The sequence below is a fragment of the Schistocerca nitens genome, chromosome 1, assembly GCF_023898315.1.
Source record: "Schistocerca nitens isolate TAMUIC-IGC-003100 chromosome 1, iqSchNite1.1, whole genome shotgun sequence".
Lineage (NCBI taxonomy): Eukaryota > Metazoa > Arthropoda > Insecta > Orthoptera > Acrididae > Schistocerca > Schistocerca nitens.
The window spans coordinates 799,719,282-799,736,849 of record NC_064614.1 but is presented as its reverse complement, the minus strand read 5'-3'; the positions used below and the strand labels follow the sequence as shown (position 1 = coordinate 799,736,849).

The following is a 17,568-nucleotide window of genomic DNA, read 5'->3' as shown; positions in this document are numbered from 1 at the left end:
GTAGTCAAAGTTGCCTTTATCAACTCGAAAAAGTTACATTACGTCATTAACTTTTTTTTTTCATAGCAGAGGCATGCCTGCAGTCGAGGTAGACACTGAAATATCTGATCCACATTACCGTAGTACACCACTAGAGGAGCTAAAAGAAATTTCCCAGCAAATCACACTTTTTTATCTTTTTTTATTGCCACATTGTGACGTTCTATGCTGCTCTGAGGCAGAGATTTCAGTTTCTTCCATGTCTGTAGACATTTACGAGAAAAAAAGCACAGAGTGATTACGTAACTGTATTTTTTCGTGCTACAAATGAAAATATTATGAATTACATTCGTAAGACGACTTTTGTGTGTCTCTACTTTTAATCTTATGATATTTTGCCTTTAAAGGATGATATATTTAGTGAAAGTGGACAGCCATTTATGAGCTGTTTCAGATCCTACCCACTGTTTGCGACGTCCTGTCCAGCAAATCCCAGCGAGCCGCGAGGGGATTACCAATTCCAGTACATGCCTTCACATCTGCAAATACTTAGCCGCGCGGAGTGGCCGCGAGGTTTGAGGAGCCACGTCACGGACTGCTTAGCCCCTCCCACCGGAGGTGCGAGTCCTCCCTCGGCCATAGGTGTGTGTGTTGTTCTTCGCATAAATTAGTTTAAGTAGTGCGTAAGTCTAGAGACCAAAGACCTCAGCAATTTGGTGCCTTTGGAATTCACACATTTGAACAGTAAATATATCCAGAACATCTTGGCTGGAACAGAGAGACCGAGGAAGCATTAATTTGTTTCTCACAAGTTACATTCCCCACAAAAATATGTATCCCTATTGCACAGTCTAATACATGTAGTGACGTTTTTCACTGGTGTGGAAGTTGATTCCGTTTCTACTGGTTCGAGCGACACGGAAGCTCTAAGCGGTAACAAATTGGGCAGCCTCCTAACGGCATACACGCCATAAAGAAAAGTTTGTGCTTCATAATTGTATACTTAATTTGCAATATATTTATGTTTGAGATCATAGAGTTAGCATAGTATTGAGAGACATCGATAATCGTAAACAGAACTTAAATCAAATTACGTAACATTCAAGGTTTTCTTGAAGAAATACTGAAAATAGCTGCAGCTTACCTCAGTGAAAAAAAAAATGGCTCTGAGCACTATGGGACTTAACTTCTAAGGTCATCAGTCCCCTAGAACTTAGAACTACTTACACCTAACTAACCTAAGAACATCACACACATCCATGCCCGAGGCAGGATTCGAACCTGCGACCGTAGCGGCCGCGCGGTTCCAGACTGTAGCACCTTTAACCGCTTGGCGACCGCGGCCGGCACCTCAGTGAACCAAAGTGGGCATAAACACAGTATTTCATCCGAAAGAAGCATAAATATGCAAGCTGCCCCAAGAGGAACGATCAGTATTCAGTGATATAACAGGAACGACCAACTGAAAGGAAGAAGTCTAGCTTAAAAACGCGTACCTTTATTCTTATCATGACTAAGAAATAAACCTCTTCTACAGCAAGCTACTTGTTTGTATGCTTTGAGAGGTGGTAATACGGGCAAAAACAAGAAGTGCAGCAGACAAGGGCCCTAAAGTAAGTACTTGAAGACCTATGAACACATTAGCACCTCTCTCTTCGCTGTTCGTGACAAAATCACGGTAACGATCGCAATGAATTCAAACAGAAAAATACAGGCGATAACTCATTTAAGTCAGTGGTGACTGTGAGCGGAAGGTCGCAATGTCACAACGAGATCAAAACGATAATCATTAACACACATTAACAGAAAAATATTAAAGTTTATGGGAAATGTAATACAGGAAAAATGTTCGGAATTATCCCCATGGAGAGAACTACTATTATATTCGAGGTCCTCTTCGCAGTTTTCTTGATAGTGAGGTGTCCTAGGATAAATTAAATGGAGAGAAAATTACCACAGAATCATATTTTTAAAGCAATGTTTACACATAAATTTTGGTTGCATAGCTAATCGACGTCGTTTTTTGTTTGTATGCTATTGATATTCTGCCTATAATTATTGTTTTACATTTCGTAAACAATGATTCCAGAGGTCACAGTGAAGCTAAAAGTGACCAATACAATGTCATGTTCTTGTTGTTTGTAGAAATTACATTGAACTGACAACAGTACAGGAATAACTCCTAATATGGTGTCGGACATACTTTAGCCCGGCGTAGTGCTGCAACTCAGTGTGGCACGGACTGAAAACGCCGCTGGAAGTCCAAGAATGTCGAGCCCAGATGCTTCTCTAGCCATCCATAATTGCAAAAGTGTTTCCGGTGCAGGATTTTCTGCACGAGTGTACAGAATGTTCTTCAAACTAATCGGCCCGGTGACATGGTGTATTGTCATCCATTCAAATTCCATATTTGTTTGGGAACATGAAATACATACATCAAAAAACGTTTTGCATCATCCCGGTTTCATGATCTGCTGAAGATAGACGTTGACTGTGGATATTGTACCACAGCCGCAGTCCCTTTGACTGTTCAGAGATGTCACTAAACCAGCGAAAAGATGTAAACAACGATGCATGAGCAGCACATATTAGCCGGAGGGTGTCCGACAGATGATCATTTTCAGTCATTCCACCAGGAAGGAGGTACACCCCTCGAGTTGTCTAAAACAAAAAACAATAGTTCAACCATGCCTAGACTGTCAATACCGCGGTTCGATCGCGTCCGCATTCTTACTTTCTGACAGGAAGGGCTCTCAACAAGAGAAGTGTCCAGGCGTCTCGGAGTGAACCAAAGCGATGTTGTTCGGACATGGAGAAGATACAGAGAGACAGAGCTGTCTATTGCATGCCCCGCTCAGGCCGCCCAAGGGCTATTACTGGAGTGGATGACCGCTACCTATAGATTATGCCTCGGAGGAACCCTGACAGCGACGCCACCATGTTGAATAATGCTTTTCGTGCTGCCACAGGACGTCGCGTTACGATTCAAACAGTGCGCAATAGGCTGCAAGATGTGCAACTTCACCCCCGACGATCAGGGCGAGGTCCATCCTTGCAACCACGACACCATGCTGCGCGGTACAGATGGGCCCAACAACATGCCGAATAGACCGCTCAGGATTGGCCTCAGGTTCTCTTCACCGATGAGTATCGCGTATGCCTTCAACCAGACAATCGTCGGAGACGTGTGTGGAGGCAACCCGGTCATGCTGAACCCCTTAGACACACTGTCCACCGAGTGCAGCAATGTGGTGGTTCCCTGCTGTTTTGGGGTGGCGTTACGTGGAGCTGACGTACGCCGCTGGTGGTCAAGGAATGCTCCGAAACGGCTGTACGATACGTGAATTCCATCCTACGAACGATAGTGCAACCATATCGACCGCACATTGGCGAGATATTCGTCTTCATGGACGACAGTTCGCGCCATCGTGCGCATATTGTGAATGACTTCCTATGGATAACGACATCGCTCAACTAGAGGCCAGCATGTTTTCCAGACATGAGCCCTAACGAACATGCTTGAGATAGATTGAAAAGGGCTGTTTATGAACGATGCGACCCACCAACCACTGTGAGGGATCTACGCCGAATCGCCATTGAGGAGTGGGACAATCTGGACCAACAGAGCCTTCATGAACTTGTGGATAGTATGCCACGACCAATACAGGCATGCATCTATGCAAGAGGACGTGCTACTGGGTGTTAGAGGTACCGGTGTGTACAGCAATCTGGATCACCGCCTCTGAAGGTCTCGCTTTATAGTGGTACAACGTGCAATGTGAGGTTTTCGTGAGCAATAAAAAGGGCGGAAATGTTTATTTTGATCTCTATTCCTATTTTCTGTACGGGTTCCGGAACTCTCGGAACCGAGGTGATACAAAACTTTTTTGATGTGTGCAGATGGCCTCACTTGGTTCTGCTGGAATAGAGGACTCAGTCCATTCCGTGTAAACGAAGCTCACACCGTTATGGAGGCACCACCAGCGTCCACAGTATCTAGGGTCCATGGCTTCGTGGGGTCTGACCACAGTCGAACGCTACCATCAGTTCTTGCCAACTAGCATCGGGATTCATAAGACCAGACTACAGGTTTCCAGTCGTCTGGAGTTCAACCGAGTCCAGAAAAGGCTCCGCAGGCGATGTCGTGCTGTTAGCAAAGGCACCCGCGTCGGTCATCTGCTGCCGTATCACATTTTCAACATATTTCGCATCACTGCTGTTATGGATACCATCATCGCAGGTCCCACACTGAATTCTGTGGTTAATTCTTGCTCCTCTGTTAACATTGCCAGCTCTACGCAGACGCTCGTCTTTTGGTCGTTAAGTGAAGGCCGCAGGCCACTGCGTTGTTCATGGTGAGAGGTGGTGTCTGAAATGTGGTATTATCGGCACACTCTTGGCAGTATGGATCTTGGAATATTGAATTCCCTAACGATTTTCGAAATGGAATGCCCCATACTGTATCATTCCTCGCAAAAATTTTGTTAAATCCCGTCCTAGGGCAATAATCACTTGGAAACCCTCTCGCATGAATCACCTGAGAATAAGTGACAGCTTCACCAATGCACCGCCCTTTCATACCGTACGTAAGCGATACTACCTCCATCTGTATATGTGCATGTCGCTACCCGTTGGCTTGTGATCTCAGTGTATTGCGCCACAAAAGCTTGTTTTTGTGTAAACCATTTTACAAATCGATATAATACAACACTGTCTGCATTCACCAGATACATAGTGAACTCATCAGCTTCCTGGCCGCATTATTTATTTATTTATTCATCCTCATTTTCCTACTCCAATGCGTAGAACGGTCTGTTTGAGATCCGCCCCATTAAGAGGCGCGGTTCTTTTCAGTCAAAACCAGACCATCAGGCAATGGAACACAAGAGGTTACCAACTATATATAAACAATGAGGTTTGCAGTTCCGGTATTTACCTTAAAATCAAAGGAAACAAATCGAAAACTTGTTTGGAGTCGAAGAATTGAGAGTATCTTTATTATTTATTATAACCGATAGTAAATAAACCAACAGCTTTGTTTTCGTCTCTGTTTTATTCCAGAGGCAACAGATTTTGGCAGTCCATTATGCCATTATCAGGCCCCATGAACATCATCTGGTCCTATGAAAAATGTAGTAAAGAAACTTTATGAGACATACAATTGTGGACAACAATTTTCATGCGAATCATAACGTTATCATTATATAAAACTACGTTAAGAAACCTATAAGTAAATATATCAGTCGAATATAGTACGAGGGCCGTTCAGAAAGTAACCTCCGGTTGATTTAAAAAAATACACCAAGTTAAATAAAAATATTTTAATATATACATCTTACAACTACATCTTTGCACTATTTTTCTACATAGTCTCCATAGCGATTGAGGCACTTATCGTATCTCTTCACAAGCTTTGAAATTCCTTCGGCATAAAAAGCACCCGCTTGTGCCTGGAGCCAGCCTGTGACCGCATCTTTGAGCTCTTTGTCGTCATCAAACCGCTGTGACCCGAGCCATTTCTTCAAATGCATGAAGAGGTGATAATCACTTGGCGCCAGGTCTGGGCTGTAAGGTTGATGGTTGATAACGTCCCACTTGAAGGACTCAAGAAGGGCCGTTGTTCTGCGAGCAGAATGAGGACGGGCGTTATCGTGCAAAAAAACGATACCGGAAGTCAGCATACCACGGCGTTTGTTCTGTGTAGCCCGTCGTAACTTTTTTATTGTTTCACAGTACACGTCTTGATTAATGGTCATACCACGTTCCATGAATTCAACCAACAACACCCGTTTGGCATCCCAAAACACCGATGCCATCAGTTTTCTGGCAGAAAAATCTTGCGAGGCTTTTCTTGGTTTGGTAGGCGAATTTGAATGTGCCCACATCTTTGATTGTTCTTTTGTCTCAGGGTTCACGTACTTAATCCAGGTTTCGTCACCGGTCACGATTCTGTTTAACAATGGTTCTCCTTCGTCCTCATAACGTGACAGAAAGTCTAATGCAGAGGCCATTCTTTGAGTTTTGTGGTGGTCGGTAAGAATTTTGGGCACCCATCGTGCACAGAACTTACGGTAACCCAATCTTGCTGTCACTATCTCGTACAAGAGAGTCTTAGAAATCTGTGGAAAACCAGTAGACAACTCCGACATTGAGAAACGTCGATTTTCACGAACTTTTGCATCAACTGTCTGAACGAGTTCGTCAGTCACCAATGATGGTCTACCACTCCTCTCTTCATCACGAACGTTTTCTCGTCCACTTTTAAATAAACGTACCCATTCACGGACAACTCCTTCACTCATAACTCTTGGTCCGTACACGGCACAAAGCTCATGATGAATAGCTGCTGCAGAATATCCTTTGGCTGTAAAAAACCTTATGACAGCACGCACTTCACATTTGGCGGGGTTTTCTATTGCAGCACACATTTCAAACTGCCACAAAAACTAAACTAGCGCAGGTACGACGTTCACTCGACCACGGCTTGATGCCGACTGACCTGTTGAGTGCGTGAACGCACAGATGGCGTCGCTACTCCCCCCACAACCCGCACTGTGACCAATCGGAGGTTACTATCTGAACCACCCTCGTACATTTTAATTTACAAATGGTTCAAATGGCTCTGAGCACTATGGGATTTAACATCTGTCCCCTAGAACTTAGAAATACTTAAACCTAACCAACCTAAGGACATCACACACAGCCATACCCGAGGCAGGATTCGAACCTGCGACTGTAGAGGTCGCGCGGTTCTATACTGAAGCGCCTAGAACCGCTCGGCCACACCGGCCGGCTTTAATTTACACCACCATAGCAAATGTGTAGATTCCAAATATATTACTTTCTAAAAGGGTTTAAGGAATAAAATAAGACACGATTACATAAAATTATCACCCAAAAACTGGACCAATAAAGGCAGTAAACCACAGAAAGTAAGCCTCCATGAAGAACCAGTAGGTGGCCATAATTGCATAGTTTTATTTAAATAGTGTCTTAGTGAAAATTGGCAGAAACATGGAGTATGTAGTAGATAAAGCATGTCATGTGTAACGTGTGGTGTCAGAGAAAGGATAATCTTGATCGGATTCAAACTCTATACGAGCAAAGGCACATACTCGTGTTTTATTGTCCAATCGAGAAAATCAAAGACAAAAAAAAATTAATAAAGCGAATTCTCAGTTCCATCATGTTTGCTTATTCATTGAAATCGAACAGTCTGTGTTACACTGCGTAATACTACTTTTAAATTTTATTATTCGGGGTTGTTACATTTAGGTGTAGGTTCCTTAATGTATGTTTATCTAATTATAGTGTACAATTAATAAGAAGTTTGCCACCTGCAATTTTATGCGACCTCAGGTGTTGTGGCATAATGGAATGCCGAAACCGGTTGCCTCAGGAGTATATCAGAGATTGAAATACAACTGTAGGTTTATTTGTTGCTAATCAGCTGTGTTTCTACTGTTCCTTCTAGCAAAGATAAACGAAGTGAAACTGTTTTCATTAATTGTGAAACAATTTTGTGTGTGTGTTTCTTTCTTAATATCTGTTTACGTCTGTGACTTGTACCTAATTTTTTATATTCTGTTCGTTTACAAAGTAGAGCGGGCCTGTTCCACTATAGAGTCAGGAAATTTTCTAACATTTGATCGACATCTAAAAGCACCCTTTGCGGTAGTTGAAAATTCCTCGAGAAAGATATACAGCAACAGTTAATCAGTTAGGAACGTGATATTTCCATTTAAGGCACACACTGGGACACTAGTACCCGCTTGTTCCTTATGTATACTGTTGAAACTGACATTTAAGTCAGTAAAGAAAACGGTATGGAGATGCTTTTCTCAGGAAGTGGGCCTTTCACAAGAACTTTTTCCATTTGCTAAGAAATGGAGATCGCAGTAAATCAACACTGCAGCGACTCGCAGACGATTGCGACAGTGATGGATCACGTAGAGAAGCGTCCCCAGAAATTCATGAGATGTCTTTGGCAGTACCCTCGTTTTCGTATCAGAAATGTAGTAAATAACATTTTGTGCTGTTTACATGTTTACTACGCAGGAGCCAAAAAGTTATCCCTTCACTGAGTTTTTCTGAGAAATGCCTTCTTTCCTCAATAAAAGTAAATTATTGATTAATATTTACAGAGTATTCGGTCGGTACATGTTAGGAACAAAGACTTTTAAAAATCTTAAATACATACTATTGATATTCCACAATGATATTTATTACGTAATTCGTTTGACCGGGTTTCGTCTTTCTAGGCCACTCTCAGATAACTTAAACTAACAAATCATTAACGAGAGTCTGTAACAGTACAAAAATCGTTTTTCGAAATACACGTGACCTTTTACATCTACACAACTGTATAAATACCCAAACATAATGAAATTCACAAATGGTCTATAAACAAATACGTCTTATATTGCTTACGAGATGAAGGCAGAGCTCACCATCTGCAGCATCGTTGACAGAACCGACTGCGGACCTTTGGTGCAGAGCCGGGTGGAGGGTCTGAATCAGAGGCTCAGACGGTTTTGCTACCGTGTTGGCTGCAGATTTCTTGACTTGCGCCATAGGGTGGTGGGGTTTCGGGTTCCGCTGAATAGGTCAGGAGTTCACTACACTCAGCTGGCGGCTACACGGGTAGCGGAGGCTGTGTGGCATGGACTGGGCGGTTTTTTAGGTTAGAAGGCCTCGGGAAAGTACGGGGTGGGCTGCAATCTCAAAGGGTGCATGGCAAATACAGGACGTGCATGGATCAAGGAACGGTCGGAATTGTAGTTGTAAATTGTTGTAGTTGTGCTGGGAAAGTCCCTGAGCTTCAAGCGCTAATAGAAAGCACAGAAGCTGAAATCGTTATAGGTACAGAAAGCTGGCTAAAGCCTGAAATAAGTTCTGCAGAAATTGTTACGAAGTCTCAGACGGTGTTCAGGAAAGACAGATAAGGCAGAATTGGTGGTGGAGTGTTTGTGTCTGTCAGTAGTGGTTTACCTTGTAGTGAAGTCGAAGTAGATACTCCGTGCGAATTGGTATGGGCGGAGGTTATACTTAACAGCCGAACTTAGTTAATAATTGGCTCCTTCTACCCACCCCCAGACTCCGATGATATAGTTGCGGAACAGTTCCGAGAAAATTTGAGTCTCGTAACAAATAAATACCCCACTCATACGGTTATAGTTGGTGGGGACTTCAACCTTCCCTCGATATGTTGGAAAAAATACTTGTTTAAAACCGGTGGTAGGCAGAAAACATCTTCTGAGATTGTCCTAAATCCTTTCTCCGAAAATTATTTCGAGCAGTAAGTACACGAACCCACGCGAATTGTAATTGGTTGCGAAAATACACTTGACCTCTTAGCCACAAACAATCCAGAGCTGATAGAGAGCATCATGACTGATACAGGGATTAGTGATCACAAGGTCGTTGTAGCTAGGCTCAATACCGTTTCTTCCAAATCCACCAGAAACAAACGCAAAATAATCTTATTTAAAAAAGCTGATAAAGTGTCACTAGAAGCCTTCCTAAGAGACAATCTCCATTCCTTCCGAACTGACTATGCAAATGTAGACGAGATGTGGCTCAAATTCAAAGATACAGTAGCAACAGCAATTGAGAGGTTCATACCTCATAAATTGGTAAGACATGGAACTGATCCCTCGTGGTACACAAAACAGGTCCGAACTCTGTTGCAGAGGCAACGGAAAAAGCATGCGAAGTTCAGAAGAACGCGAAATCCCGTAGATTGACTAAAATTTACAGACGCGCGAACTTTGGCACGGACTTCAATGCGAGATGCCTTTAATAGGTTCCACAACGAAACATTGTCTCGAAATTTGGTAGAAAATCCGAAGAAATTCTGGTCGTATGTAAAGTACACAAGTGGCAAGACGCAGTCAATAACTTCGCTGCGCAGTGCCGATGGTACTGTTACGGACGACTGTGCCGCTAAAGCGGAGTTATTGAACGCAGTTTTCCGAAATTCCTTCACCAGGGAAGATGAATGGAATATTCCAGAATTTGAAACACGAAGAGCTGCTAGCATGAGTTTCTTAGAAGTAGATACCTTAGAAGTTGCGAAACAACTCAAATCGTTTGATACGGGCAAGTCTTCAGGTCCAGATTGTATACCGATTAGGTTCCTTTCAGATTACGCTGATACAATAGCTCCCTACTTAGCAATCATATACAACCGCTCGATCACAGATAGATCTGTACCTACAGATTGGAAAATTGCGCAGGTCGCACCAGTGTTTAAGAAGGGTAGTAGGAGTAATCCATCGAACTACAGACCTATATCATTGACGTCGGTTTTCAGTAGGGTTTTGGAGCATATACTGTATTCAAACATTATGAATCACCTCGAAGGGAACTATCTATTGATAAGTAATCAGCATGGTTTCAGAAAACATCGTTCTTGTGCGACGTAGCTAGCTCTTTATTCGCAGGAAGTAATGGCCGCTATCGACAGGGGATCTCAAGTTGATTCCGTATTTGTAGATTTCCGGAAAGCTTTTGACACCGTTCCTCACAAGCGACTTCTAATCAAGCTGCAGGCCTATGGGGTATCGTCTCAGTTGTGCGACTGGATTCGTGATTTCCTGTCAGGAAGGTCGCAGTTCGTAGTAATAGACGGCAAATCATCGAGTAAAACTGAAGTGATATCAGGTGTTCCCCAGGGAAGCGTCCTGGGACCTCTGCTGTTCCTGATCTATATAAATGACCTGGGTGACAATCTGAGCAGTTCTCTTAGGTTGTTCGCAGATGATGCTGTAATCTACCGTCTAGTAAGGTCATCCGAAGACCAGTATCAGTTGCAAAGCGATTTAGAAAAGATTGCTGTATGGTGTGACAGGTGGCAGTTGACGCTAAATAACGAAAAGGGTGAGGTGATCCACATGAGATCCAAAAGAAATCCGTTGGAATTCGATTACTCGATAAATAGTACAATTCTCAAGGCTGTCAATTCAACTAAGTACCTGGGTGTTAAAATTACGAACAACTTCAGTTGGAAAGACCACATAGATAATATTGTGGGGAAGGCGAGCCAAAGGTTGCGTTTCATTGGCAGGACACTTAGAAGATGCAACAAGTCCACTAAAGAGACAGCTTACACTACACTCGTTCGTCCTCTGTTAGAATACTGCTGCGCGGTGTGGGATCCTTACCAAGTGGGATTGACGGAGGACATCGAATGGGTGCAAAAAAGGGCAGCTCGTTTTGTATTATCACGTAGTAGGGGAGAGAGTGTGGCAGATATGATAGGCGAATTGGGATGGAAGTGATTAGAGCAAAGACGTTTTTTGTCGCGGCGAGAACTATTTACGAAATTTCAGTCACCAACTTTCTCTTCCGAATGCGAAAATATTTTGTTGAGCCCAACCTACATAGGTAGGAATGATCATCAAAATAAAATAAGAGAAATCAGAGCTCGAACAGAAAGGTTTAGGTGTTCGTTTTTATCCGCGCGCTGTTCGGGAGTGGAATGGTAGAGAGCTAGTATGATTGTGGTTCGACGAACCCACTGCCAAGCACTTAAATGTGAATTGCAGAGTAGTCATGTAGATGTAGATGTAGATACAGGGTGATACAAAAAGGTACGGCCAAACTTTCAGGAAACATTCCTCACACACAAAGAAAGAAAGTATATTATGTGGACATGTGTCCAGAAACGCTTAGTTTCCATGTTAGAGCTCATTTTATTACTTATCTTCATATCCCATTAATCATGGAATGGAAACACACAGCAACAGAACGTACCAGCGTGACTTCAAACACTTTGTTACAGGAAATGTTCAAAATGTCCCCCGTTAGCGAGGATGCATGCATCCACCCTCCGTCGCATGCAATCCCTGTTGCGCTGATGCAGCCCCGGAGAATGGCGTATTGTATCACAGCCGTCCACAATACGAGCACGAAGAGTCTCTACATTCGGTACCGGGGTTGCGTAGACAAGAGCTTTCAAATTCCCCCATAAATGAAAGTCAAGAGGGTTGAGGTCAGGAGAGCGTGGAGGCCATGGAACTGGTCCGCCTCTACCAATCCATCGGTCACCGAATCTGTTGTTGATAAGCGTACAAACACTTCGACTGAAATGTACAGGAGCTCCATCGTGCATGAACCACATGTTGTCTCGTACTTGTAAAGGCACATGTTCTAGCAGCACAGGTAGAGTATCCCGTATGAAATCATGATAACGTGCTCCATTGAGCGTAGGTGGAAGAACATGGGGCCCAATCAATACATCACCAACAATGCCTGCCCAAACGTTCACAGAAAATATGTGTTGATGACGTGATTGCACAATTGCGTGCGGATTCTCGTCAGCCAACACATATTGATTGTGAATATTTACAATTTGATCACGTTGGAATGAAGCCTCATCCGTAAAGAGAACACTTGCACTGAAATGAGGATTGACGCATTGTTGGATGAACCATTCGCAGAAGTCTCATGTCAACACAAGCACCGAAGTCAACATTACCTTCCTTCAATTGGGCTAACTCGCGGTGAATCGAGGAAGTACAGTACATACTGACGAAACTAAAATGAGCTCTAACATGGAAATTAAGCTTTTCCGGACACATGTCCACATAACATCTTTTCTTTATTTGTGTGTGAGGAATGTTTCCTGAAAGATTGGCCGTACCTTTTTGAAACACCCTGTACTCGACTATTAAAAGTATAAGAAGGTGTAGGCGAAGAATGCTGTACAGCTGAATGTTGTCATTGACAGCTATGTTGTATCGACAAAATAGCTTGTAAATGTAATGAAGAGGTCGTAAAAGGTGGGAGAGGTCAGAGGGGAAAAAGGAGTCTGTGTAAACTGGATGTCGAACAGTTATAACAAGTATCGCATCTAATGGTGAGAAAAAGAAACAAATGTTGCTATTACTTTTACAAGACGAATAACGAAGGATAAGGTCAGGATTCTTTGACAGATGTTTATTCTGGCTAGAATTTCGAGTAATGTTAGTTTTCTTTGGAAAACATCACATTTATTATCACACGGATGATAATCATTTAAAGCATGTTCAGCAAAGGTTGAATCTCTGTTTTCCAGTCTTCAGCCCCTTTAATACTCAGTCCAGTAACCCTACTAATCAAATGGTTCAAATGGCTCTGAGCGCTATGGGAATTAACATCTATGGTCATCAGTCCCCTAGAACTTAGAACTACTAAAACCTGACTAACCTAAGGACATCAAACAACACCCAGTCATCACGAGGCAGAGAAAACCCCTGACACCGCCGGGAATCGAACCTGGGAAATCAGGCGCGGGAATCGAGAACGCTACCGCACGACCACGAGCTGCGGACCACTGCTAATCGACCTGCATGTAATTTTCCACACAAATTGCAGTAAATCCTATAAATTTCACTCTGTTCTAAAGACGAAATCTTTTCGTTAGTGTCAGACGGAATGTGGAGAACAAGATCCAAAGTTCAAAAGACTGGAGTGTAATACCTGGATATTAGTTTGCTCAGGAACACTTGTCAGGTCCTATCTAGATATAGCACAGATCTCATTCCTTATCAGTGTACTTCGTACTTTCTGAGTGTGGTACAGAGGTGCTGTTATCACCTTTCTCTTCTTTCCACTGAGTACGTCATAAATTAGGATAGAAATACTTACATTGCTGTATGCTATTTCTTTAGTTATCTGATTGGCTTTGTGGTACTGATAGTAGGCGGTGCACCATAGAATGGAAGGCTGGATGGTTGTCTGTTACGTGGGATGCTTGGAAATGTCAGACACTACGTGTCTGTAGAAACTACTTTCCGGTACATCTTAAATCGCTAATAACAATGGTAATGTCTAAAATGTTGATTCAGTCTATTCTCAACTCCATGGTACACCAGGGCCGCGCGGGATTAGCCGAGCGGTCTGAGGCGCTGCAGTCATGGACTGTGCAGCTGGTCCCGGTGGAGGTTCGAGTCCTCCCTCGGGCATGGGTGTGTGTGTGTTTGGCCTTAGGACAATTTAGGTTAAGTAGTGTGTAAGCTTAGGAACTGATGACCGTAGCAGTTAAGTCCCATAAGATTTCACACAAATTTGAACATTTGGTAGACCAGGTATGTGGATGACGTAAATGATCATGGACAGATACCTCCAGAAAGTTAAATAAATTATTACAAAATTTAAGTTCACGCCACAGTAGAATTAAGTTCACAATGGATGAAAAAGGTGGCAGTTTTGTGTGCCAACACCACAAAGTATTGTAATGTAATAATGTATTCTGGCTACCGTACTGTACACGCCCAATAGGAGTATAACTACTTTCTGTCCCACCTGATGTTGAAGTTTTGATAACCACCTCTGTACATCGGATATATCGAGCAGAAGATATGGAGAATAGACCGGAATTGGGTGGAGGACAGTAATAAACTCTCAAAAGGCTGATGAATTGTTACAACATTCGTGCTTTGCACTAAGGCAGGAAAAGATATTGCCTCTTGGGAGAACGTGTGGAGTAGCTAGAGACGCGCAGTGGTCCCGTGAAGGACGTGCGTCCTCGCAACAGCTCGCACGGCCCGGCACCCTGGAAGGCGTGAAATACGGGCTCGGAGAGCGCTGGAGTTGGGCTGGCGTCCATTACGGCGCGCGCCATGCATTCTGTGCCGCCACGCCGCCACTGCCTTCACTCTCCCTCCTGCATTCAGCATCGACGACGGACACAGCGAGCTGAGGAGCTGCTGTTCGCTGTAATCCATCTTACTTAATATTCCCCGATGGGTCACAGACTTCTCCGCATTACTCACTCGAATACTGGTGCTGTGTTAAGTCGTGTGAAAGACATATGCACACAATTTTACATGACATTACATTGAAAAAAGTTCCGATTATTTAAAATGGTACAAGGTAAATGGAATTCAGAGTAAAATAGGCGTAATTTGTACGAAAAGAAGAGTAATAGCCGTTTGTTCTAGAATCAAGACGGAAAAACTAGACATGAAGCGCGAAAGGTAGATTCCACATTTTTAGATTTCCAAAACCCATTTGACATGGTGCCCCACTGTAAACTACTGGCCATTAAAACTGCTACACCAAGAAAAAAAAGCAGATGATGAAAGGGTATTCATTGCACAAATACAGTATATTATACTAGAACTGACATTACTTTTCCACGCAATTTGGGTGCATAGATCCTGAGAAATCAGTACCCAGAACAACCCCCTCTGGCCGTAATAACGGCCTTTTTACGCCTGGGCATTGAGTCGATCAGAGCTTGGATAGCGTGTACAGGTACAGCTGCCCATGCAGCTTCAAAACGACATCACAGTTCATCAAGAGTAGTGACTGGCGTATTGTGACAAGCCAGTTGCTCGGCCACCATTGACCAGACGTTTTCAATTGGTGAGAGATCTGGAGAATGTGCTGGCCAGGGCAGCAGTCGAGGATTTTGTGTATCCAGAAAGGCCCGTACAGGACCTGCAACATGCGGTTGTGCATTATCCTGCTGAAATGTAGGGTTTAGCAGGGATCGAATGAAGGGTAGAGCCACGGGTCTAACACATCTGAAAACTAACGTCCACTGTTCTAATTGCCGACAATGCGAATAAGAGGTGACCGAGACGTGTAACAAATGGCATCCCATACCATCACACCTGGTGATACGCCAGTATAGCGATGACGAATACACGCCTCCAATTTGCGTTCACCGCGATGCCACCAAACACGGATGCGACCATCATGACGCTGTAAACAGAACCTGGATTCATTGGAAAAAATTACGTTTTGCCATTTGTGCACCCAGGTTCCTCGTTGAATACACCATGGCAGGCGCTCCTGTCTGTGATGCCGCGTCAAGGGTAACCGCAGCTATGGTCTCCGAGCTGATAGCCCATGCTGCTGCAAACGTCGTCCAACTGTTCGTGCAGACGGTGGTTGTCTTGCATACGTCCCCATCTGTTGACTCAGGGATCGAGACGTGGCTGTACGATCCGTTACAGCCATGCGGATAAGATGCCTGTCATCTCGACTGCTAGTGATACGAGGCCGTTGGGATCCAGCACGGCGTTTCGTATTACCCTCCTGAACCCACCGATTCCATATACTGCTAACAGTCGTGGGATCTCGACCAACGCGAGCAGCAATGTCGCGATACGATAAACCGCAATCGCGATAGGCTACAATCCGACCTTTATCAAAATCGGAAACGTGATGGTACCCATTTCTCCTCCTTACACGAGGCACCACAACAACGTTTCACCAGGCAACGCCGGTCAATTGCTGTTTGTGTATGAGAATTCGGTTGGAAACTTTCCTCATGTCAGCAAGTTGTAGGTGTCGCCAACGGCGCCGACCTTGTGTGAATGCTCTGAAAAGCTAATCATTTGCGTATCACAGCATCTTGTTCCTGTCAGTTAAATTTCGCGTCTGTAGTACGTCATCTTCGTGGTGTAGCAATTTTAATTGCCTGTAGTGTGGATTCCCTGATATGTGAGTGGCTCGAAGACTTTTTAAGTAATGGAACCCAGTACATTTTCCTCGATGGTGAGTATTCATCAGAAACGAGATTATCGTCAGGCGTGCCTCAGGGAAGTGTGATGCGACCGTTGTGATTTTCGTTGTACATAAATCATCCGGCAGACAGGATGGACAGCAAACTGTGGCTCCTTGCTGATGATACCATGGCATACGAGATGGTGTTGTCGTTGAGTGACTGTAGAAAGATACAAAATGATTTTGACAAAATTTCTAGTTGGTGTGATGAATGGCAGCTAGCTCCAAATGTAGGAAAAAAATGTAAATTAATATAAATGAGTGGGACAAAAAAACACGTAAGGTTAGATTACAGTACAAGTAGTGTGCTGCATGATACAGTCACGTCGTTTAAATACCTGGCCGTAACGTTTACAAGCGAAATGGAATGGAATGAGCATTATCAGGATTGTTGGAGGACGAATGGTCACTTCGGTTCATTGGTAGGATTTTGGAAAACTGTGGTCCATTTTTAAATGAGGCCTCATATAGGACACTAATGCGACCTAAACTTCAGTACTGCTCGAATGTTTGGTATCTGCACCATGTTGGATCAAATGAAGACGCTGAAGCAATTCAGAGGCGGTCAGCTAGATTTTTTCACGGGTATGTTCGAACACAACGCAAGTATTAGGGAGATGTTTCGTAAACTCAAAAGTGAATCCGTGGAGCGGGGAAGACGTTCTTTTCGAGAAACACGATTGAGAAAATGTAGTGAACCGTCATTTGAAACTGACTTCACAACGGTACTACAGCTGCCAACATAAATTTCGCCTAAGGACCACGAAGATAAGGCAAATTATGACTCCTACGGAGGCATATGGATAGTCTTTTTTCCATCTCTCTACTTGCAACTGGGACAGGAAAACAAATGACTAGTAGCGGTACAGGTCACTCTCCACCATGCACCGTATGGTGTCTTGCGGAGTATGTACGTAAATGGAGACATAGAAAAATAAGAAGCATGCGAGATAGAGATGCAGTCCTTCGCGATTTATAGACTGCTGAAGCAAGGACGGAAATGTACAGGAATGCGATAAAAATTCAGGACGAAAGCATACCATCGATAAAATTCGTTGATGACATACCTACCCATAGCGAGAAAGA

At 43.6% G+C, this 17,568-nt stretch overlaps 1 protein-coding gene across 1 annotated transcript in view; it reads left to right on the top strand.

The window, feature by feature from the left end:
- Nucleotides 1–17,568, top strand: part of LOC126262451 (uncharacterized) — a 672,745-nt gene that overhangs the window by 190,963 nt on the left and 464,214 nt on the right. The gene's annotated exons all lie outside the window — the stretch shown is intronic.